The sequence below is a fragment of the Rhinopithecus roxellana genome, chromosome 4 (assembly GCF_007565055.1).
Source record: "Rhinopithecus roxellana isolate Shanxi Qingling chromosome 4, ASM756505v1, whole genome shotgun sequence".
Taxonomy (NCBI): Eukaryota; Metazoa; Chordata; class Mammalia; order Primates; family Cercopithecidae; genus Rhinopithecus; species Rhinopithecus roxellana.
In genome coordinates this window covers 38,469,841-38,494,114 of record NC_044552.1, presented here as the reverse complement: position 1 = coordinate 38,494,114, position 24,274 = coordinate 38,469,841, and the positions used below count along the sequence as shown (strand labels likewise).

Here is a 24,274-nt window from a genome sequence, read left to right as displayed (position 1 = left end):
AAATGAGGTCAATTATACCAATTCTGCCAAGCTCTTAAGATTGTCTTGAGAACCAAATGAGCCTATGCCACCCCCTTTCTCTTATTCCCCTGGTGAGCTGGTCATCCTTCAACTTCTGTGATCAACCTTACCTCCTCCAGAAAATGCAAATCTTCACTTCCTGCTGATCCCACAGCCATCAGCACATCCATCTGATGTTACAGCTAGTTTGTGACTCTGTCTTAAGCTATTGCGTTAGCAGTACCCAATAAGAAGCATGGTTGCTATAGATAAAGTTGGTTGTAGACAAAGTCAATAAAGTCCATTGAATGAGTAATATGCAGGAAAGTCTCTGTAATGATTAAGGAACAGTTACAAATGTAAATTATTATGGTTATTTGTTATCACCACTGAGCTATGGGATTAGGACACTAGGGGGAAACTGTCGTATTATTCAGACTGGATGATTTGACAACTGTTGCCTTTTGGGTAAAAGAGACAATGTGATGGATAAAGAGGAAAAAAGACCTTAATCTGGGCTGCTGCTTTGCCTTGGTAGGGTAAGCAGATGGCAGCACCAGAGAGTGTGGCCAGAGGAGGTGCTGAAAGGAGGGAAGTGGGAGTAGGGTCCTAAAGCCAAACCTACATACAATTTTAACTTTGCTAGGGCCTAGGCTCATCTGTGCTGACATAGTGGATGGTGAAAACACCCTACCACATGAAAACAGCTTGGGGAAGAGGCTTGGTGGTCTAGACAACAAGGTTCTGTTCCTGGCTCTTATTAGTGAGCTTGAACTCTCTGATGCTCCCTACCAAGCAGGTGGGCTTCAGTGGAAGGCTGTGCAGCCATGAATGAAGATCACGTGGAGTCGAGGACTAAAGGTGCCAAGTGGGCCAAACCAATCGTCAGTATTTCTAGCAGCTTATCCTTAGGACCTGTACTTCCCAGTGGGCTCTATGGGAAACCCCAATACAAGGGATATTAGAAGGTGACGAAAGAGTGTGAGTGTGGAAAATACTGGATGAAATAGAATGAAACAAATTTCTTCATTGCAGAACTTCTCAGAGCCTTTCATAGGTGCTGTGAATCTCCAAGATGGCAGACAGTGTTTCCCAAATTATTTGGATCTAGGAACCTTTTTCATAAAGCATCTTATAGGCCTCATGTGCCAGGGTGTGGCTTCAAGAAAGGCTGGTCTAAATAGATGTCAGAGTTGGGGGTTGAAACATTATTTAGCTTTAAATATGGCCTTGGAGGGACAGAGGGCATGCCATTACATGACTAATAATTCACATGAGCTATCTGCTTTGATTCTGGAGGACCTGTGTCCATTTACTTTTGCCTCCCTGCCCAGTCCCTCAGATGGACACTTTGGTTGGAGAATCTTCTGGGCTCTCAATTCCGATTTCACCTTCAGGTACCACGGGGCAGCTCTTTGACAAGATAGCTTTTAGGACATCAATTATTTTTTCTTCCTAAGGAATAGGGATGTACCACAATGGCTGAGCCATCCCCAGACAGCCATGTAGTATAAGAGGCCTCCCGCTCTAGGGCCAAAGCCCAGGGATGTCTCAGACCAGGGTTGGTGCAAAGGCTCATTGTTCCACAAATCTGGGGGTGCTTCACAGGCCAGGGGTGGTGAGAACTGTCCTGGGGTAACTTATCAATATGGCGGCACCTCTTTCTGGAGGTCTGGGAGACACGTATAACAGAAGGAACATTTTGAATACATCTCCAAGCAGCAATCCCTCTGGCCTGCAATGCAGGCTGTCTGTGGTGGGATCTACACGGTGATATCAAAATTTTCTGAGAATTCTGTGTCACTAAGACTTAAGAATAACATCCCAGCCCTCTTTCTGTGACAAGCTTTGGAAAAACTGAACAGAGGCTGGGCTGGAGGAAGCTCCATGAGCCATGTCCCAAGGCCAGGTCTGTGAGGAAGTTAGAGAGAGAACAGCCAGTACCAGCTCTTCCTCCTCCTGCTGCTGCTGGGGCTCCTGTTTGCTCAGCCACCTCCAGCAGTTCCTTTTTTCAGCTGTGGCTCGGGTGAGAATTATGCAATTACTAATATTACCCCAGCGCAGCAGCCAGGGCTTGATAGCTGCTGCCCGGCAGCTCCAGCCCAGAGGGAAGCCAACTGCAATGACAATAAAACAAAGTCCTTGGCAACTGATGGCCTCTCGTTTGCATGCTGGGACTGACAAACGGGATGTGGAGCCAGCCCTGACTCCAGCTCCTTGGGAAGTCTTGGAGCTGGCCCATTGCCTCCCCAGCATCGGATTCCAAAGGCATTTTTCAGCCCAGCTGGGAAGGCTGTGACAGTCTCAACAAGGCTCACTCTATTAACCTTGAGAAATAAGTCTCCAAGCCTCAGTCCAGGGCATCTTCTGGAAGAGAAGTGGATGAGCCTGCCCTGATTTGGCTGGCTTTGTCAATCAACCAACCAAATAGCATTTAGAGAACACTGTTGCATGTGAAGGCATTGCTCAAGACTTACGCATTCAACGCATCTTTCTGAAGGCCTACTGTGTGTTAGTCACTGTGCTGGGTCCTGGGGACGTGTCCATGAACAGAGGAGACAGCCCTGCCTTCTTGGGAGCTCATACTCTGTTGTCAGGAGGGAGATGAGAAACAGAAGAAATCAGTAAGTGATACAGTGAATTAGAAAGTAATAAGGTACTCTGGAGGACATTTGAGCAGTCAGGTGATGGGGCATGTAGGAGGCAGGAGTGCATTTGAAATGGGTAGTCAGAGAAGGACTCACTAAGAAGGCGACATCTGAATCAAGACTGGAAGCAGGTGAAGGGTCAAAACGTAAACTCCAAAATGACCTACTCTCTAGAGTTTACCAGCTCTGTTCACAGCAAAAGGCACGCAAAGCATCAGACTGATTGGCAGGGCATCCCAAGAAGGAAATGACCACAACCCTCTGTGACCTAGGGAGGGGAGTAACTGCAGCCTGGGAACTGCTCCCTGAAAGCACTTCATTGTTTGAAATATGGGTGAGATGCCTAAGACAGGTGGGAGTTAGTTGGGACCAACAATATGAGGAGAATTCATGACTCGGACACGCAAGAGCAGAGTAGGGGACATCTGTAGGCAATAGCAGGACCAGGGGCCACTCTCATAGGTGCAGTCCACAGAAGAGAAATGCCTGTTGAGGTTTAGCAGGCTGAGCCCATGAGAAGTCTCCCTTCTTCCCACTGAGAAACTTTCAGATCAGTTGATTGTTCTCCAAAGACCAAAAAACCCTGTAAATCAGAGGGTTTACATGCCCACCCATCAATATCACCTGGTTTTTATTCTGGACCCATCAATCAGAATCTGTGCTTTCAAAAGCCTGCCAGATGGCTCCAAACATCAGTTAGATTTGGGGGCCATTGTTCTGGCCCTACCCTGTCCTGCTTTTATTGCCTAAATCATTCAGAGGCAATTCAAGTGGTCAGAGAAGAAGATCAGGGGCTTTTCCCACTGAGTGGGAGGGATCTGTTCATATGTCAGTCTCCACTAGGAGACTGTGAACCCCTTGAGGGCAGGAACTGTATCTTACTTTTCTGTATGAAAAGTAGGCCCTGAAACATAAGAGGCATTGATACATATGTTCTGAACTGAACTGAGCCTGGTTCTACCAGGGGCTAGCCATCTGCATGTGGTCCTGACACTTAACCTCCCCAGACCTCAGCCTGCATCTATAAAATGGGCACAGGCCAGGCATGGTGGCAGGTGCCTGAAATCTCAGTTACTTGGGAGGCTGACGCAGGAGAATCCCTTGAACCCGGGAGGCGGAGGTTGCAGTGAGCTGAGATCAGGCCACTGCACTCCAGCCTGGGCAACAGAGTGAAACTCTGTCTCAAAATAAATAAAAATAAAAAACAAAATGGGTACAATGATTCCTGCCCTTCCTACCTCACAGGATTTCTGAGAGGCCCAGAGTGTGGTGACTTGTATACTTGCAGAAGCAGTTGAACAGTTTCTTTAGCAGTTTCCAGTGGAGAGGAAGCTTGGCACAGATGACCCAAAATAAATCATCTTAAGGCCTTGTTTGACTTTAGAATCTGCCCAATGAGTAGGTTTACCTTCCTGAATTTTTTCTTTTGCTCTAATTAAAACTCATTCATACTGAGCAGAGTCAAATAACAATCTACTTTGTGCCAGACACCATATTTGACAATGGGAACCCACAAACGAGTAAGTTATAGTCTGGACAGTCACTGAGCACAAATTCTAACTGGGAAGAGCAAACACACGGACCAAGAGCACCGACGGAAGCAAGCGGAGTGAGAATTGTGGCCAAACACTTCACTTCCAGGCCTGAGGTAATGAGCAGAAGAAAATCTCCAAGGTGGAAAGTGTACAGAAAACAGAGAAAACAGATAGCTCTTTCAGGATCAGCAAGTGACATGACCAGCATGAGGAGTTGGAGCAGAAGATGCAGGAAAGAGGTGAGACAGTATCTGTCTTGAAGATGGCACCCAGTGCGCCCTCTCTCCTGGTATTCATGCCTTTGCATAATCCCCTTCCATGAGAGTGGACTGGACCTAGTACCTCACTTCTAACAAAGAGACTATGGCAAAAGTGATGAGGTTGCAAAAATGCTGTGGCTTCCTTCTTGGGTGTTCTCTCTTGCTCTCTCATTAGCTCACTCTGACAGAAGCCAGTGCCGGACTGCAAGCTGCTCTGTGGAAAGACTTATGTGTCAAGGAGTTGATATCTCTGGCCCACAGCGAGCGAGGACATGAGGTGCTCAGTCCAACGGCCAGCAAGAAATGGAATCCTGCCAGCTATCCCGTGAGTGAGCTCAGGCTGGGTCCTGCCTGGACTGAGCCTTCAGATGAGCCCCAACCTAGCTGCCCCCTCAATTGCAGCCTTGTGTGACCCTGAGCTAGGGGACCCAGCTAAGATATCCCCAGATTCATGATCCATAGGAAGTGTGAAATAAATGTTTGTGGGTTTTAGCTTTTATTTATTTAGCAATAACTAACTAATATAGGTGGCCATCAGAGTTTTCAAACATGAGGGGGAAATAAAACCTATTCTTTGACAATGGGTTGATGGGCAATAAATGCAGGAATCCCAGGGGGAGTGATGGGAACTTGAACAAGGCAGTGGCAGAAGGAACAGACAGGAATGAACAGAGAGATATTACGAGGTACATTGGCAAGACTTGGGTTCCAGGAGGCCAGATTGTCCATTCTTCTGGTTACTTAAGCCAAAAATCTCAGTTATCACTGATTGTTATTATACTCAGATCTCCACATGCAATACACTAGCAAATTCCATCTTCAGCTTCTCTTCCCTCTCCCACAGTTCTGTTCTCCACCTGACAGCCAGATCATGCCACCTTCCCACTCATAACCCACTGATGAATTTTAACTGCTACTAGAATAAAATCCGAAGTCCTCCCTATGTCCCACAGTCCCTATGTGATGTGGCTTCTGGCCACTTTCTAAGCTTATGTCTTCCCATTCTTCCCACTCTCTCAGTCCCAGCCAAATAGACTCTTGCTAACCCCTCTGTTTCGAATTCTCTTTCTGCAGATGCTGCGTTTGCTCAGCTCACTCCTTCAGTCCTTTTAGAAATTACTTCCTGATGGGGGAGCATTTAAGCTGAGATTCTGAAGAAAAATCATACAACTTGCCATCTTAGATGGCTTAGGAAAATTGGCTGCATTCATTCAGAGTCACATCTCCCACTGGAGGACTGGTAGTATTAGGTGTAGCAAAAGCTTTCTTGAATGATGCCAGAACTTCAGGGCCTGGGGCCTGATGACCAGACAGGATAGGGCACATTCTCCTCCTTAAAGGTCTTTGCAGAAGTAGAGCATCTTAGGAGTAGCCCACCACACCTGTCACTGACTTTTTTTTTTTTTTTTTTTTTTTGAGATGGAATCTGGCTTGTTGTCCAGGCTGGAGTGCAGTGGCACCATCTCAGCTCACTGCAACCTCCACCTCCCGAGTTCAAGCAACTCTCCTGCCTTGGTCTCCCAAGTAGCTGGGATTACAGGCATGCAACACCATGCCTGGCCGATTTTTGTATTTTTGGTAGAGACGGGGTTTCACCATGTTGGCCAGGCTGGTCTCGAACTCCTGGCCTCAAGTGATCCACCTGCCTTGGCCTCCCAAAGGGCTAGGATTATAGGTGTGAGCCACCATGCCCAGCTGTGTCACTGCCTCTTTAACTGCCCCAGACACTGCATATCCACCAATGGGCTTGATCCTCCCTGCAAGGTTGCAGAGAAATATGTTCAGATGTTATTTTCACCACTGCCTGGACAGTTGAGGCAACAGAGGCACAGGGAGGTGGAGTGCCTTTTCCTAGAGTTTATTTTTTTGAGACAGGGTCTTGCTTTCTCACCCAGGCTGGAGTGCGGTGGCACAATAATGGCTGACTGCAGCCTTGACTTCCCAGGCTTAGCAATCCTCCCACCTCAGCCTCCTGAGTAGCTGGGACTACAGTTGTGTGCCACTACACCAAACTAATTATTATTTTTTTTTTAGAGATCAGGTCTTACTGGTTGGTCTCGAACTCCCAACCTCAAGGAATCCTCCCACTTTGGCCTCCCAAAGTGCTGGGATAACAAGACTGAGCTGTCTGTGCCCAGCCCCTAGGGTTTCTTGATTGCCAGTGAAGTATACCTCATTATCCTTGGGTCTTCAAAACAATGAGAGCTTGACAGGAAAAGATAAATAAATCATAATAAGAAAATAAGAGACATGTAAAAGTGCTGTGTCAATTGCTATTCATTTAATAACTATTTTAGCTTAATATGTTGTGGCTTTGAAGCAGTCATTCATTAAGCTGAATTTCTCTGGCCACCTACACACCATGTGGTCAGGCGCTGTGCTAAGCAGCAGCTACTCACCCTGAGTGCCCAGTATAGGCCAGGGTGTGGCCCGTGTGGCTCCGGGTGGGGCCACTCAGTCTGCAGGGTGGAGGGAGTGGACTTGGAGAGAAGAGGGCATTTGGAGTCAGTTGCCTGGAGTTGGTGAGAACCACAGCCCCCATGGGGCTCTCTGTTGTCTGCCCCATGAAGGGTCTTAGTGCTCTGCAGAGTCACCGTCCGTCCTTACGCTCACACAGCCAGTATTGCTCTGGGTTCCTGGGAGGCCTCCTGCAGGGCATAGGACAGTGCCCGCCAACAGAGTCACAGCGAGTCCAGTGATCATCTCTTGGTGATGTAAAATGGCTCCGGGGTGACCCGGTGAGTCAACAGTGTGTCCCTCCCCACCAGTCTTCTAACCCATCATCTCCCCCACAGGCCACCCACAGTGTGCTAGAAATGCCTGCTCTTTTTCACTTTTTCCCTAAAGACAGAAAGAAAAAAAGACAAAGAGCTGAAAAAGCACAGGAGCCAGGTAGTGCAGCAGGGCAGTGCCAATGTGAGAAGCCAGCCAGGGTAGAGGCTCGGCTGGGAGTAGAGGGCTTCGGGGACAAGGGACATTCAGACTCAAGGGCAGTGAGCCCCTCTCCTGTGCTGACATGAGTCTCTCGTACCCCCTCAGCTAGAACTGGAAGGGCCTTTAAACACCATCTCATCGAACCTTGGTTTCAAGTCAACTGATGTTCAAAGAGGCCATGTTATAATTAAGCCAGATTTGTTCTGGCCTTAGAGAATGGAAGAGAAAGTTGAAAAAATAGTTAACTTGGACAGAAAGCCTGAGTTTTACAGCACTCAACCATATAGCGACACCTAATCATTTACCTATGACTGCTCTATGCCTGGTTTCCTCTAGGCCAGTCTAAGTTCCTTCAGGGCCAGGGCCTTTCCCAAGATTCCTCTTGTGTCATGGATACCCAGGAAATGTTGGCCCACATTAGGTAAACAGAAGGAAAAAAAGAATAGCAGATGAAATCCAGGCAGTGAACGGAATAAATGATGAGCAAACAGACACCTCCTAAGTCACCTACAGCTCACTCCTGCTGAGAAGTCAACCAAAATTACAAAGCAGTGTGAGCTAGTAGAAAATCACAGAATCACAAATAATTACAGCAACATTAGTAACAACATCAAGACACGCACATTGTGTAGCATAGTATTTTGTCACAGAGCCTCTCCATTGTGGCCAAGTACTGCTGGCAGGGCAGGTCTGGACCATCTTTACACCACCCAAGCCCTAAAGTCTCACAGTGAGGAGTCGTCCCCAGGAAAGGCCCATTTGTTCTTTCCTGCCTGAAGCCCAGGCAATGCCCAACAAACTCAATTTTCACACGTTCCTGGAATGAAAATAGCATTTGTCAGTGCCTGCCCTGTGTTTATCAGGCTCTCCGGGAGGAAGTGAGACGTTTGGAAAAAGCCTGATCTAAAATTATCATTGATTTTTTTGAAGTCACTGTTTCATCCATTTTGAAATTTCAAAAAGCATCCAGAGGGTGCAAGATTTTTTAACACTCCTCGAAGAGCGGCCCAAGTTTGAGTCCGCTCTGCTCAGGGCATGCTCCCCACTCCCGTGTGTCCTTGTAAAGAATGCAGGAGGGCGTGACCTGGGGTTTCCTTCCTTGGCTATTCTCCTGGCATGGGTAATGTGAATCCTCCAGCTATATTAGGGAATACTTTCATCTTCCTTCTGTTGTCCCCTGCCCTAGAGAGGAAAGAAAGAAGGGGAGGGACTAACATGACTGAGCAAATAGATCTGCCAGCAACATGTTAGACCTTGGCTCACGCTCACACACACGAATGTATTGGGACAGTTTGTAACTAAGGTCTTCTGTATTTACACAGCACTTATCTGTGAGTCGTTTCACACCCACCCACAGAGCACAGTGAGCCTTGTAATCCCTTGATGCCTCAGTCTCTTCATCTGTAAAACGGCAATAATGATACGTGCTGCCCAGGGTTGCTGCAAGGACTGGCAAGCTCAGGGTCTTACAATGCCTGCACCAGGTCAGCCCCAGCCACCCCTTACGGGCTGTAAGGTCTTCTTGCCCTTATTTCATACCCGAATCACGGAGATGTGATGTGCGACTGCTGTTTGGTGCATTTCAGGTCCCTGACTCCCAGTTGAGGACCCTTTCCCAGCTCTGCCATGGGACTAGTCTGCAATGAGCCAGGTTTGCCCATCCTGAGAACACAGGAGAATTCTAATAAGGACCCCAATGTCCCAGTGCCCCCACACAAACCAATCTAGAAAGCAGTCACCATCGAATTAGGCCAGGCATTTTACTTTCAAACTCCAGATTTTATTTGCGAGGTTTGCTTTTCCACGAGGAGGTCTGTTGCAGACACTTGCAATTGCTTTTAGGGTTTGGGAATTCTGGCTGGGGCACCAGAATAACTTCATGATCAAGCACTCTGTGCACAGTCACTTGGGCTCTGACACCCAGCAAGTGTTCCCCTGCCATTTCTCATGGGTGCTACTGAGCATCTTCTGGTTCCTGATGTTCACACTGGGTGTTCTGTTCTAGGCTGTCATGCCATGGACTACAAGTCCAGGTGGAGAATGGAGGCCTCTGCTCACCAGTGATTCCACGCTAACTGATGTGTATGGCGATGACCCACAGCCACAAAACCTTACTCAGTTTTCAGCATTGTTCAGTATCACATGTAGTCATCTTGATCATTTTCTGATTACTTGAAAATGGGTAAAACTCCATCCAATAGACATGGGAAATTTCTGGTTACTAAAATATAAATTTTTAACTTAAAGAAACTCCTTCCCAATGCCACTGATACCGAAATGTCCCCCAGCTCTCTGATTTGGAGTTCATTTTGTTTCTTTCCTTCAATCACTCTCTCATGGTTCCTTTGAGGTCTGTTGGGTGGTCCTCGCAAACAGGAAGTTTCCAGATGCCAGAAAGTGGTTCTCACTTCATGCCTTGGAATATGTGTGAGGGGCATCCACACAGCTCAAGAAGGCAGCTGGATGTTTCAGTGGGGGTGTTGGCTGGGATCTAGCCTTGCCACTTTTCTGTGTGGCGTTGGGCAAGTCACTTCTCCTCTTTGAGCCTCAGTTTCCTTGTGTGTGGAGTAAACTGCTTGTTGGAGAGGAAGTCTGGGTAGCCTGCCTGTTTCGAGTCCCTGCGACCTGAGAGATCTTTGAGAACCTGGACTCAGGACCCAGAGGGATCCTGGGCAAGTCACTTACCGTCTCAGTGCTCGATTAACAGTGAGATAGCAAAACGCCTGCTTCTTCAGGTTTTGTGAGGAGTAAATGGATGAGTACGTGTAAAGTGTCTGGAACAGCGTCTGGCCCGTGGTAAGCAGTCAGTTAGTGTCAGCTTGCACTCTGGGTGCTTTGACAGCAAAGAACGGGGCCTCCCTGAGGCGAGTGGTGTGTCTTACTCATCTCTGTGTCCTCAGCACCTGGTGTGGGACCTGGCAGGCGCTGGGTGAAATGAGAGTTGAATTAAAATTCCGTGAAGAAATATCCAGCTTCGAAGCAGATCTATGAAGAGGAAGGGAGCATTAAGGTGTGTGGGGGGGGGGGGGGCAGCTATTCTGCAGTGACAAATGTATTCCCTGTCCCCAGCCCTTTGAAGTATGTGTGGCATGGGGGTGGGGGTAGAGAGAAAAATCTTCAGCTCCTCCCATCCCCTTCCCCCGCCCCCCGCCCCCGCCCCGCCCCCCGCTCCTGCGGTAGCCCGGCACAACCCAGCCCATCCCAGTTGACCCTCTGTCTTCTTTCATCCCATAGTCCAGCCTCAAACTTCAGGAAAACAGTAGTCAAAAAAGAAACAGCCCTCGCCCCTCAGCCCCAGGCCAGCAACCTGAGCTGCAGAAGGAAAGCGGCAATTATGGTTTGGGGTTTCTCCCCCTCCTCTCCAGCTTCTGGACTCACTTTTCATCTTCCTCCTGCCTTTTGAGAGCTTCGCATTGAGCTCCACGGGGCTGCGCTCCTGGAGTCCCTGGGGTGGGGGCGCGGCAAAGCCCCCACCTCCTCCGAGAGCCCGGGGTGGAGCGGCAGCCCCCGGGGGACAGGCTGGTGCCCCCTCTGCTAATCTGCAGCCCGCAACTCTGGCCCAGCGCCTGGCAGCTCACCCCTCGCCCAAGGAAATTTATTAGCAGAGGCTGCGGGGAGGGCCGGGTTCCTGAGACTTCATTACTCTTACAAAATATACTATGGGACGTTTACTAGTGTCCCATGAAGTGTGGCCATAAATCAGGGGCTCCGAGGCGCTTGTCAGAAGAAATGAGGAAAGTGCGTTTGCTCGCGCCCCCGTGGCCTTGCCAGCACCGGTAGCATCCCTGTCCCTGATCAAGGACACCTCGGCCACCCGCCTGGCCCAGGGACTGGGCACAGGGCTGTCCCAGATTCGCAACGAAAATGTCATCCAACTTCGAATGCACACATGTCACACACTGAATCTCTCCTGGAACTATTTCCTCTGCCAATTTTATTCTCCCGGCCCCAGGGACCTACAAAACTTCTGTGCAGCACGATCCTGTTTCTAATATACACACATGAAGGAAATACCCCCGAAGGTTAGCAGTGATTCTCGCTTGGTAGAACAATCACAGGTGACTTTTATTAACTTCTTTATACTTTCCCAGATTTTCCACTCTAAAAAAAAAAAAAAAGTGTGACTTTTAAAAAAAAAAGTTTTAAAAACATTTTTAAAATGTTACTTTTTTTAAAATTTAAAAGCCAATCGTGGGAAAATATAAATGTATTTTCTGTTATTTGTAAAAATGCAAAACTGTACACAACTTACATGTGTAACAATTAGTCCATACTTCCAGGACAGAATATCACATACCCACCTAGAATATTGGTCATGAAGAGGTAGGAAATGCTTATGATTTAATGCTTAGCAAAAAAAAAAAAAAAAAAAAAAAAAGAGGCCATTTTTGTATACATATGCTGATTAGTAGTATATAAAAAATATACATAAAGGAATATTGTTGTATTAGGGTGTGGGTTTCTGGAATCTTTTATTTTTTCTCTTGTTTTCCAATGTTGTGTAGTGTGGTTAGTCTTTTTGTAATTTTTAAATGTTTGAAAAGAGAAAAGAAAATGCAAACTGGGTCTTGGCCTCCTGTACCCCCCTCCCCCATCCCAGCTCAGTACCACACACGTGCTGTCGCCCCACATTAAAACATGAGGCCCGGGGTGCCGTGGTGGGCTCAGTTCCGTTAGGACAATCTGGAACAATCAGCTCCACCAATGAACTTTTTATGGAGTTTTTGACTTTGAAGCTAAGTAATGAGACTTGGCCCCTGACCAGGCCTTGAAATGTTCAAAGTGGCCTCCCCATGTCAATTAGCTAATCTGAGGCATCCGAGGTAGGCCAGCGGGCAGGCGGGCAGTGAGGCCCTGGTTGATGGAGGAGGATGGGAGAAGTAGGTGTCCCTGCCCAAAGCCAGATGAAGAGTTTGAGGGTCCTGTTCCAGTCTATGGCCAGACCGGGGGATGTGGGGGGAGTCTTTCTGAGACCCTCCTTCTGTCTTACATCTGGGGACAAGTTCAGAGAGGGAGGCAGGTGAAAGATATGGAATTTTCAGGGCTCTGAGTTGGTCTCCACCTAATCAAACGAGTGCTTCTTTCAGAAATGAGATTTCTCCTGTTTAAGGGAAACAGGCTGGTCTCGAGCACCCTCTAGCCGGCCAAGATGCCCACTACTAGGAAGTGTCACCCCACGCCTTAGCACAAGCAACGGGTGCTGCTGCTTGTCTCTGTTCAAAGAAAGTCCCCAGGAGTCTTCTAGATGCTGGCTACAAATAAACTATTCCTCTCCCCCACCCCCAAGAATTTTAAAGTAAATTGACCATGCTCAGCAAAGGGATTCCTCAACCCCAGAAGAGGGGCATGTTTTGCTAGGTTTGGCTTTTGGGGGTTTGGTGGGCTTCCCTGCCCCCCCCCCTTTTTTTTTGATAAAAAGTCACTCTGTCCTGACCTGGTGGAGTGGGTGCAGGTGAGCCTCTGGCCTACCCCAGATGATCACCCCAGGTAATCACTCCACATTCTGAATGGGTCTCACAGCATTTGGAATTTCAGTGGCTTTTGGTTTTGATTTTTAAAAAGGGAAGGAAAAAAAAACCTTTTGCCTTGAAGCAATGTGTTATCTTGGCAGCTATAAGGAGCCTGGCAATGTTGAGACCTTTACTGGCAGGGCTAAGAAGATGAGCTGGTTGGTTGTGGTGTGTTTAGAAGTTTAAAACAGCAAAAGACATAGTGAGGGTTTGCAGGAGGGGGGCCTGGGGTGGGGGTAGCAAGACCTCCAGATCTGCTCTCCTCTCTACTGTAAATTACAAGGCTGCTTTTTTTAATTTCCTTTCCCAGAACAATGTTATTCATTCAATTCCAAAGTAAACATTGGGCTTAGATACTCAACAGTTTGGGAGAACAAACTGTCCTCGTTGTCAGGGTCTTTACCTGTCAGGGGCCTGATTAAACCCATATATCTCATGGCAGCCATCAGCAGCCACAGTGAGCTGAGGAGGGACCCCGCACCAGCCCCCTGTTCTAGCAGCAGGGCAGCCCCTCGGTGCCAGTCCTGGGCATGCAGGGCTTTCTGTTTCACTGGATGGGTGACAGCAGGGTGTCTATTCAGGGCTCCAGCCTGATCCTGGACCTCTGGGGCAAGGAGGCAGATCCGAGGAAATGCTAAGGGCCTGGAGGGCACCAGGGACAGGGGAAGAGGAGAGGAGGGTGGTGTTTGAACCGCCTTCAAAGTGATAGATGTTTGCGCTAGAGGGGAGTTGATTTGGGGAGAAATGCAGGCCTCGGGTAGTAAATCATGCAATCGAATGTCGGTGCTAAGAATATGGAAGGCCATTTCCTTTCTCCTAGGGGAAGGCTGCTTAATTAAGAGATCTCCGGGTACTTGACTTTGCTCATAAATTTTAGAGAGCTGTAAAACTCAGTGTGTGTCTGTCTGTGTGTCTGTATGTGCACATGAGACGAGGGGAGCAGAGAAGAGTGAGTACATCCAGAGCTCTCTTCAGAGTGGCATTCACGTGACCACTCGCCTCAGCCCTTTTGTGACTCAGTTTCCCCATGTTGGGAATGGCAGAAGGAAGCTATCGCTCACATCCCTGCCTGCAGATACATATCAGGACACCGAGTTGGAAAGCACATGCGCCCTGATTGCTGAATGAATAGAAGGGCGCTGGGGCCCCCACAGGGGGAGAAGGGGAAGGATGACTTTGATCAGGTTGCCAGTGTTGGGGTGGGGGTGGGGGGACACAGAGCCCAGACCCAGGCTCCAAATGACAGTTGCAGATGTCAGGAGTAACAGCTTCCATCCTTCCCAGCCCGCGCGCCCCAGGGATGCCCCAGTTTCTCTGGTGAGCCTTCCTCAGAAACCCGTGACTGGGATCTAAAGTTTCCTGCTCTCCTCTAAGGAATATTTAATTTCCATAGTACAGGCTGTTTCCCTTCCAGAAGAACTCGTTTCCCCTCCTGGCTTATCTGATCGTGGGCATCTCTGAGAGCAACTTGTCACCTATCATTTTCCACAGAAGTGAACATTAGCAGTTGGGGAGCTGTGAGGGGGGCTCCTGAGGAGCCCATGATGCTGAGACAAGGGGCTAGGGGGAGAAAGGCAAACTCAGTGCAGGAGGCCAAGGAAAGGAAAAGCAGTCTATCCTAGAACAGCACCAGCCAAGTCAAGGTTTTGCTAGTGGAAAGAAGGTACTCTTGTGTGGCACTTTCCATCCATAATGCACCTTAACTCTCCATAAGGCTTGGTTTCTGCAAGGTCACAGTGAATGGGTAGGCTGTGATTATGACTTCATGTGGCAGAAAGGACAGCTCAGCCGAGAAAGGGAACATGGCCTGTCGGTAGGTCACACTGCCAGAGATCGGTGAGTCCCATTCTCAAACCCACGCCTTCCAGGTTCTCACCATGCTGGGTCAGCCAGTAGAGGCACAGCACACAGAGCGCTGCAGACGAGAGGGGCTAGGGAGACGCCTTGCATCTTGTCAGGATGCTCACTAATGGCATGAGACGTTATGTGACAGATGTGTGGAAGGTGCTCTGACTCCTGTGGTTCCAATGAATGCCCTTGACTTAGGCACTATCCATGGTGATGGTGTCCAGTGTCTGGGATAGTTTGGGGGCATTCTCGGCCTGCTTTGTTCTTGTAAGCTCTAGATTTCATTTGATAGTGAGCACTGGTGAGGATCAAATTAGACAATGTCGGTGAACATACAGGCATGAAATGAGCTCTCACGACACATTGGTTCCATTCTTCCAGAAAATTGGAATATGCATTTGAGCACGTTCAACTGCCAGGCCGGACACGTTGGCTCACACCTGTAATCCCAGCACTTTGGGAGGCTGAGGTGGGTGGATCACCTGAGGTCAGGAGTTCAAGACCAGCATTGCCAACATGGTGAAACTCTGTCTCTACTAAAAATACAAAACATAGCCAGCCGTGGTGGCACATGCCTGTAATCCCAGCTACTTGGGAGGCTGAGGCAGGAGAATCACTCGAACCCAGGACGGGGAGGTTGCAGTGAGCCAAGATCACACTACTGCACTCCAGCCTGGACAACAGAGAGAGAGACTGTCTCAAAAAAAAAAAAAAAAAAAAAAAGCAACTGGCACACTGCAGCTCTACCTCAAGTTGAACCTGTTGAGAACCTGTTGAATGCTAGAGCCAGGTTTGTTTATGGGACTCTTTCCCTCCAAGATCACAACGTCAAGGATATGGAGAGTGGAGATAAGGAAGCAGGGGAGAAGTCTGGCACTGCAGGAAGTGCACTGAATGCTGCAGGAAGTGCACTGAGTGCTGCAGGAAGTGCACTGAGGGCTCCAAGGTATTCCAGCCCCTAAGCACGCTCCCCCTGGGTCCATGGTTCCATCAGATCATTGTGGAGATGTTAAATGTTTTCTTATCTATTTTTTTCATAATAAATATGCACTGCTTATACAATGCCTGAAATAATAAAATGTTAAGAGAAGATTTACATTATATGCGCTAGCATATAAGACCCCTATTTCTTTTCCTTGCCACAGTTACTAAGGTTCATTATAAGGTAAATTAACTTTATGAAAACTCCTTTTAAGAGACAAGCCCTTCTGAAGGATTGCTGTTACATGGTTCAGTGAACAAACATATACTGACCATCTCACATGTGTCAGGCACTGTGCGAAGTGCTGGTGACACAGGCATAAGGAAGTCACTCTCCCTGACAGCACCGCACAGCTGCGCATGTTCCTTGCACCTTCTGCCTCTAAAATGTGTGGGAGACCCAAGACCCACACCAAATTCCTGCCTGGTCAACAAAATGTGGTGGAAAGAGCCCTGGACCAAGGAGTCAGAGAAGGGATGTTGTAGACCTCACTGTGTGTGACTTTGGGAAAACCTCTACCCTTCTCTGGGTCTCAGTTTCCCCCTCTGCACAACAAGGATTTGGCCTATAGAATTCCCAAGTTTCCCTCTAGCTGCGTGGTCTTGTGATCCTTACTCCCTCTTGCCCAGATCTGGTCCCGGAAACGCCTCACCTCCATGGAGTGCTGACCAGGTCTAGGGTTCCCCTGAGCATCCCTCACTCAGCTTGTCTGTGCCAATGACTTGGGTAGTGTGTCTAGCTTTCCTGGCATGGGCTGGGTCTGGGTCTAGAACAAACAGCCTTTCCAGAAGGCAAGGGGTGGGCTTGTAGTTGCCCCCTGCCCCCAGGCCCTCCTTTCTCTCTCCACCCCACCATGCAGAATGAAGGAAGAGCCCAGGTGAAAAGCAATATAAAGAAGACCTGAAGCACTCCCAACTTTAAAGGAAATATGAATCAAAAAGGCAGAGGAGGAGAGGAGTCCAAAGGCAACACACAGGTCTTTGCCAAGTATGGAAAAATAGGCCACGAAGTTTCAACCAGACATCATGCCCAGTCTTCTGTATCTGGATGAGAGATGCCTGCTCTGAGCTAATATTCTATCCCCAATATTTAGCACAGTGTCCCTTTTAATTTACAGCCAAATTCAATGTATCTAGAGATCAGTGTGTGTGAAAAGGTCTCTTCCCTGGAACTCGTGGTTCAGGTCCGTTTACTACCATCAGGGTGACATAGAGCACATCCCGCCTCTCCGATTCACCTTTTGCACATGGAGGGAGGCCTCCACATCCGCCCTGCATGGACCTCCCAAGTTCTTCCAGCCCTGACTGCTGGGGCATGCAGGACAGGACCTTGCAGGTGAGGTTGGCTTTGGTGGCACAGCTTCCCCAGGGAGTGGGGCAGCCGTCCCAGCTGGCCTCCAACATGCTGACCAGCCACCACGGGGCACAGCGGGGGTGTGGTTCATGGCTCTGCTGGCTTCTACGCTGCATATTTTAGAGGCCGCCCTGAAAACTTTTGCAGCAGCCAGCATCCCAACTCCCTCTCTTCCTCTGATCTCAGTGAAAACAAGTTGGCCACATCAAAATGCTTGTGAAGGAGATTTAAGGCGCTGTGTGGGCCCGGCTACTTCCCGGAGGCCTGGCTGCCGAGTTGACTTCCTATGGCTCAATTTGCCTTGGACAGCCCAGCTTGCGCCTTCTGTCCCCACAGTTATTAGCACTGCCTCCTTTCACACTCAAGTGTGACTGAATTTGGAAGATAAATGTATGGTGACCTGCCCATGGGGCAGAGTGGCCTTCCCAGGAACAGGAGGTTGTACCAAGTTCAGGGACACAGACCCACCATAGGCCAAAATATGAGTAAAAGTTGGGGCCTTTGGGATACACCCACCTGATTTACGGCCACCCAATCAGAGGCAGTGTTTCACCTCCTTCCCCGTGATAGGTATCTCTCAATTTACTCATCCCCACCTCCTAGACCAGTGGGTATCAGTGTGGTCCCAGCAGCAGCATCACCTGGAAACCTGTTAGAAATGCACATTCTCAGACCCCACTGCAGCCCTACTAGACTGGGAACTCAGGGGTGGGGCCCAGCAACGTGGATTCTCACAAACCCTCCAGGGTGTGCTGACGCTGCTCGATACTGAGAACCACTGCCCTAGACTGTCCCCAGTGCTAGAGCTGACCCAGAAACTCTCCAGGCCTGTGCCTCCTCCACCTCCTATTAGAGATGGAGAGGCTGAGGGCCATCGGAGGGCACACCGTACCCTGAATTCACATAGAAGTGATGCCTGTCCCCAACCTGTACTGCATCCAGCAATCTACTTTCCGGCCCTCAGAAATAAGTATCAGACTGGTCAGTTAATCTTAGCAAGGTACTTTCCCCTCTGGGCTTCAGTTTCTTCATCCGTACAACTGAGGGATTTGCTTAGATGGCCTTTCAGGTCTGGCATTCTCAAATGCTAAGCCAAATGATATGTCCATAAATCATCCTCCAGACAACATCCACCTTTCTGTGGGAGCCTTGGTGACAGCAAAGAGAAGCCTCAGGCCATGACCAGAAAAGGGTCTTCTGGTAACCCCTCAAATCCATCTTAGAATCAGACTATTAAAATTAAAAGAGATGGCCAGGTACGTTGGCTCACACCTATAGACCCAGCTACTCAGGAGGCTGAGGTGAAAGGAGCACTTGAGCCCAGGAGTCCAAGGCTGCAGTGAGCCATGATTGTGTCACTACACTCCAGACAGGGTGATAGAGGAAGACCCTGTCTAGAAAAAAAAAAAAAAAAAAAAAAAAAAAGGCTTTAAGGCGGTTTGTCAGCCTCAGGACCACTGACCTCTTGTGCTCTATGTTGTTGGCTCTCCTGTGCATTGTAGGATGTTTATCAGTGTCCCTGGCCTCTACCCATCGGATACCAGTAGCACTCCCACATGCTTCCCTTGAATTCCCCCTCTTCTCCCCAGGACAGGAATCTCCTGCACTGCTAGCACCGTTTACAGGTATTAGCAGGATCACTCATTGCCTCAGGAGTTCCACCAGGGTGGCCTTCACTCTGGCCCATTCTGCAAGAACTTTTACCCAATCCAGTTCGCAATCAAGGGTGGGGTTAGCCTGCCTTTGCCACTTCCTAATTATGTGATCTTATACAAGTTTACTCAACCTCTCTGAGCCTCACGTTTCTCATCTATAAAGCAGGAACCATGACACCCACCTCACTGGGATAATTGTGTGGCATAGATGGGATGCATGTGAGGCGCCTGTCCAGTTGGCACTCAACAGTGTCAGTATTCAGAGAAAATGGGAATCGTGCTGCCGTTTATTATTTTTTTCTTTTCTCCTGTCTCCAAATTACAATTCCATCTTCAACCCACTAGGGTAGGTTTGCCTCAGGAGAGGTTCGGATTGTCTTGTTCAGATTTTCTTTCCCAGTGAGCACAGCTGCCTGTTACCATTGGTGCAGGTAACGCTGGAAGGACATTTCTGAGCAGCTTCGGGGCTGGAAGAGAATTGAGTTTTGTGGATACAACCGGCTCAGCCTAAGGAAACAGGGGAACCCAGACCACAGACTCAGGGCCTCAGGGTCAACCAGGACGTGAAGAAAGGCCCTGCCCCTAAGTGGAATGGAGGACCAGGACCTGGACAGACAGGAGATGTCCTTTTCGGCAGGAGCCTCCTCTACTCGGCTCCAGGTGGTTGTGTGGACATAGGGTCAGGGTGGCTCCCTGTCATTCACGAGAAGCTGAAAACCTGGATTTTTAGAAAGTGAAATTCTCAGATTTTGTAAAACAGTGTGTCAATTTGAAGTTTCTGGTAGAGAGAGAGACCCTAAAATAACTCAGTAATTCAGTATTTACTCAAAACAATTCTATGAAATAGGTACTATGATTATTCCAGTTGAGGAAATGGAGGCACAGAGAGGTTAAATAGCATCCCAAAGACAAACAAGTAGAAGTGGATTGGGGGAGAGCCTGGCACAGGAGGGGTTAAAGGGGAAACTATAGGCCCTTGTAATAAATAAGAGGAGACAGAGCCAATTTTTCTATCATAACAGTAAATTGGCCCCAAATTAAGCCAATGCCCAGTTCTTATTGCTTCTGCAGAGAATTAATAAACCATGGCATCTTCTGAAAGTGGGGAAGCCAGCAGCTCAGAGAGATGTCACAAAGCTTTTTACGGGGCTGGAGATATTCTGCCTTAGCAAGTAAAACGGTTTGATGGTTATGCCACAAACATGCAGAGAGGGAGAAACAGCACGGGCTGCCCTGCCTGTGCCCACTCCTGGCTCGGCTCAGAAGAGTGCCCACTATGAGGAGAAGTACCTGCAGTAGCTGGCTCTTGGGGCGTTAATGGCTATGGCCTCCCAGAGAATACTATGGAATATTTTAGGTTTACATTTTGCAGATGGTGTGCCAAGTCATTCCCTCATTCGGCCTATTAGATGGTTAGTTTCCTTTTTCTAGTTAAAGGATTAACTAGAATTATCAGTCATCATGAGCTTCCCCCCAAGGACAGGTCAAAGGAAATTAATGGAAACTGCAGCAATAGAGACATGGGTTAGTTCCACAGAAGGAATTCCTGACTGGGAGAATTACCCCTGGCACAGCTTCCAAGGGGGTGGAATTAGAACCCATCATGGAAGCTAGGCAGAGCTGGAAACCCCTGCAGGCTCTGGCTCAGAATGGAGGTTACAGGCAAAACAGCAGAGTTGGGCTGGGGGGAGGCGGGTTAAATGCTTCACCATAAAATGTTCCAGAAACTTGAATCTGAATGGGGGCCTTTGAAATATTTCAGCCTGACCTTTTCACGTGCGAATGTGAAAACTGTGATCCAGACCTGGCCAGTGACTTGCTAAGGGCCATGCAGCTAAGTAACAACAAAGGTAGAACGCAGGGCTGCAGTCCCTGCCCTGATTCCCCAACTTGAATCTTGTAATGCTCACTATAGAGGAGACGACAGCCTTCTCAGGTTCTCGGTCCATGACACTATAAAATGGAATGTCGGGCTTGGCACATCACAACACAACTGTCTATTTACAAGTTTATTCCCAGTCTCCAATGGAGGTGAACGCCCCAAGGATAGGGACCATGACTTCCTCATCTTTGTCACTGGGTGCCTTCCACAAGGCCTGACACATAGCAGGTCTTCAGTAAGTATAGAGGGATTGGGTGAAGACAACTTTGAAGGTCCTGAGACATAGCTCCTCTGTGTATACTATCCCCGTGATGTGCTTGACAAGATGTCCCTGTACCACAAGATGGTATCATTATTGTAATCAGAGTAGATGAGAAACCTGGGTTCTGGGAGCTGCATCAGATATGGCAAATACTATTTGCTAAGTCTAGGTGATGGGTATATGGGCATTCACTAGGCTATTCACTATATTAAAAAGTATTTATTATACTTTTCTGTTAAATATTTTCATAACAAATAGTCAAAACAACGTAATAGCAACCTAAAGTTTATTCCTAAAAATGCTCATGCTCATGAAGCTTGGCTCTAGAACATAGCCACATCATTAGATGTCATTATTTATAGTTGTATCATTCAGCAGATGTCTATTGTTGCTAACAGAATGTTCCATATTCTTCCGTGGCACAGCACTGAAGACGATTCAGCCAGTGCCCTTAAGAAAGTTGAAGAGAAATGAGACTCAAGCCAACATTGCCACAAAACAAGGCAGATGTGGCTGCAGGGAAGATGTGGGGAGAGCTGGGGTGGCTGAGGCTCAGCCGCACTCTGCGGGTTCTTCCACTGACTCCACCCCCTGACCAGCTCAGCCAACATTAACCCACTGCACACACACGGTCACACCACAGGCACATTTAGAGGCACCAAAGGCTTGCTAATGACCAGGGTGCCCCCACCTGAGGAGAGCTTGGGGCCCCTTGCCTCCAGCCCTCTTCATTTCCTGCTACGGAATATTTGCACATGTGACCTGTAAGTTTCAAGTGAAACAAAAAGGAAAATGAGCCACAGAAGGGCAGCCTGGGACGTGTGTGTGTGAAAGGAGACGTGAAGATCATTGATTGCCGTAAGGACTCGTTCTGGGAGAAGGAAGACAGCACATTTATGGACTGCTGATGTGGTTACAAATGCCACTGCCAGCAGCAGCATGGCATCACAAGTCCAGGGTCATGGCTGATGCACATATTTGTAAGCTCTAGGGTGCAGCATGAGAGCACAGAAAAGCACCAGATTTGGCATCAGACAGCACTGGATTCAAATCTGGGCTCTACTACTTACTGGCCGTGTTCAGCAACTTGCTTAGCCTCACTTCTCCCATTTGTAAAATGGGGGCTAACAATGAGTATTTCACAAGGCTCATCTACGAACTTAATAAGATTCTACTGAACATAGAGTATGCAGCGCAGCCTGGCATGGAGTAGGTGCTCAGTAAACACTTCCTTACCCACCTATTCTTGCCCCTTTGCAAGGACAACTGCTTGAGGTTATAAATACATGGAAGAGTGTGGGTGCCTGCACAGTTTTTGTTTTGGCTCAAAATAGACACCCAAACCATCTTCTGTAGGTTTTCACATTGAGTCCTGTGCGCTAACAACCATCTCTCTATGAAGGCACAGTCTTGGGCAAATGCTCAAATAGGTCAATGGGTGGTGATACCTCTTGAGTTAGAGTTCCTACAAAGACTAACCTGGAGCAAGGATTCAAGTATGCATCATTTATTTGGGAGGCAACCCCAGTAAACACTAGCAAGGAAGTGAGCAAGTGAGACATCAAAGGAAATGAAGCCAATGAAGGAAGTGTCAATATACAGGTTACCACTGGGGGCAGCTGAGTAACAACTAGGGGCTCAACCTTACAGGGGAATTCTGGAAGAAAATGTAGACCATACCTCAGAATTACCTATCTTATGGGCAAAGGAGCTGGGGTATTTATCCTCCAACTCCCATCTATCAATGGCTGAGGGCTGCTCCTGGACGTGAACTGGGAATTTTCAATTCACTATGCAGGCATGCTAAGAAAGAGCCTTCAGGACCTCAGTTGTCAGTGCTTTCAGTACAAAGTGGTAAAATGCTCTTAGCACATATTGAAGTAAGGACCAAGGAATATTAACGGGCACAAATAGCACCTGCTATATTCCCTTACATGGAATTCCTTCTTAACAGTCATTTTAGCTTGTGTTTTGGTGGCTTTAGGTCTCTATTTACATGCATTTCCAGACTGAGTTTTCTCATAATCTTCTAAAATCTTTCAGCTCCAAATGAGTATGTAGTATTATCTACCAAGATGTGCATGATATGCATTGAGACTGTAAAATCCTTTAGAGGAGCATCTTTTTTATATTTCTCTTTTGCTGTGACTTTGGGTTAGTGGCATGCCCTCTGTAGCCTTTTCTTCTTCACCTGTAATATCAGGAGGTTTGCTATGATGGCCTCAAGGCTCCCCAGTCTGTGATTTTTATGCTGTCAGCTACCACCCAAGATCCCTGGTGCTGAGTGGAGTGCATGTCAGGTATTAATAAAGGTTCATGGAATAAACAGACACCCATACTGCTCTAAGCCAGAGGTTTTATACTCCTTCAACTGGTGGAGTAATAGACCCAGGCCTCCTCCAGGAGAGATGGCAGGAACTAGACGACTGGCAGGCAAGATGGTGGCCATCAGAAGCTGAACAGAGGAGCACTGAATTCTGGGAAAGGAAGCTGAGGGCAGAAATAGAAAAGTCAAATCTGTGTGGAGAGAACCCCTAGAGGCCACAAACCCACCCCACTGCCTTTCAACAAGACCGTACTTAAGCCCTTCAGATGAAAACTCCATGAGCTACTTTTAAAGACCTACAGAGAACTAGGTAACTCCTGACCCTCCCACTGTAAACCACCAAGCAAGCTGTCCCGAAAAGTCAGAGAGAATGGAACTTGTTCTGTAGTTTCAAGCCAAAATAACCCAGTCTCAGCTAAATGGACAGTCCAAGTGACATGGGGCGTGGGTTTCACCTAGAATCCTCCAGGAACTGTCTGCCCTCCTTGTTTAGGGCCAGGAGTTGCCCAGAGCCCCAGTCACTTAGTCTCTTTCTTTGGCTCCAGGCTCACTGGAGATGGTGAACAGCTGTTTGCTATTCTGAGAGGAGGAGCCTTTCATATACTTGAAGACATTTTAAATCATCTCTCTTAATGATGGCTGGGAAGACTTCTTGTTACAGCTACCACATGGATAAAAAGCATGGGCCATCCCGTACTAATGTTAAATTCATCCGAGCCCTGGATGTGCAGGCATAGGGTAGAAATTGAACGAGTAGAATGGTCTTGTTTTTAACGCTTTGGCTTCAGGCAAGGAGACTGTTAAAAAGCATACATTTCTTTAAAAAACTAAATTACTAGCAGCAGTCTAGTTGTGGGTGATAAAAAAGATAGATGACTTTTATTTCTGTGTATTTGGCCATGAATAATTTTTATAACCAGGAAAAAAAACCCAGACTAGAGTGCAGTAGCTTGATCATAGCTCAGTGCAGCCTCGAACCCCTGGGCTGAAGCAATCCTCCCACCTCAATCTCCTGACTATCCGGGATTATAGGCACACACCATCACATCCAGGTAATTAAAACAAATTTTTTTACAGAG

At 48.0% G+C, this 24,274-nt stretch overlaps 1 long non-coding RNA gene across 2 annotated transcripts; it reads left to right on the top strand.

Annotated features, from left to right (window-relative positions):
- Positions 1-4,631: 4,631 nt before the first annotated feature.
- Positions 4,632-15,259, top strand: LOC115896806. Of its 2 annotated transcripts, XR_004056688.1 has the most exons (4): positions 4,632-4,768; positions 10,278-10,387; positions 10,612-11,435; positions 15,117-15,259. It is a non-coding gene; the product is annotated as an uncharacterized LOC115896806 (long non-coding RNA). The 2 variants fall into 2 exon arrangements; XR_004056687.1 differs by lacking the exon at positions 15,117-15,259 and having other exon boundaries at positions 10,612-11,562.
- The last annotated feature ends 9,015 nt before the right edge of the window (positions 15,260-24,274 follow it).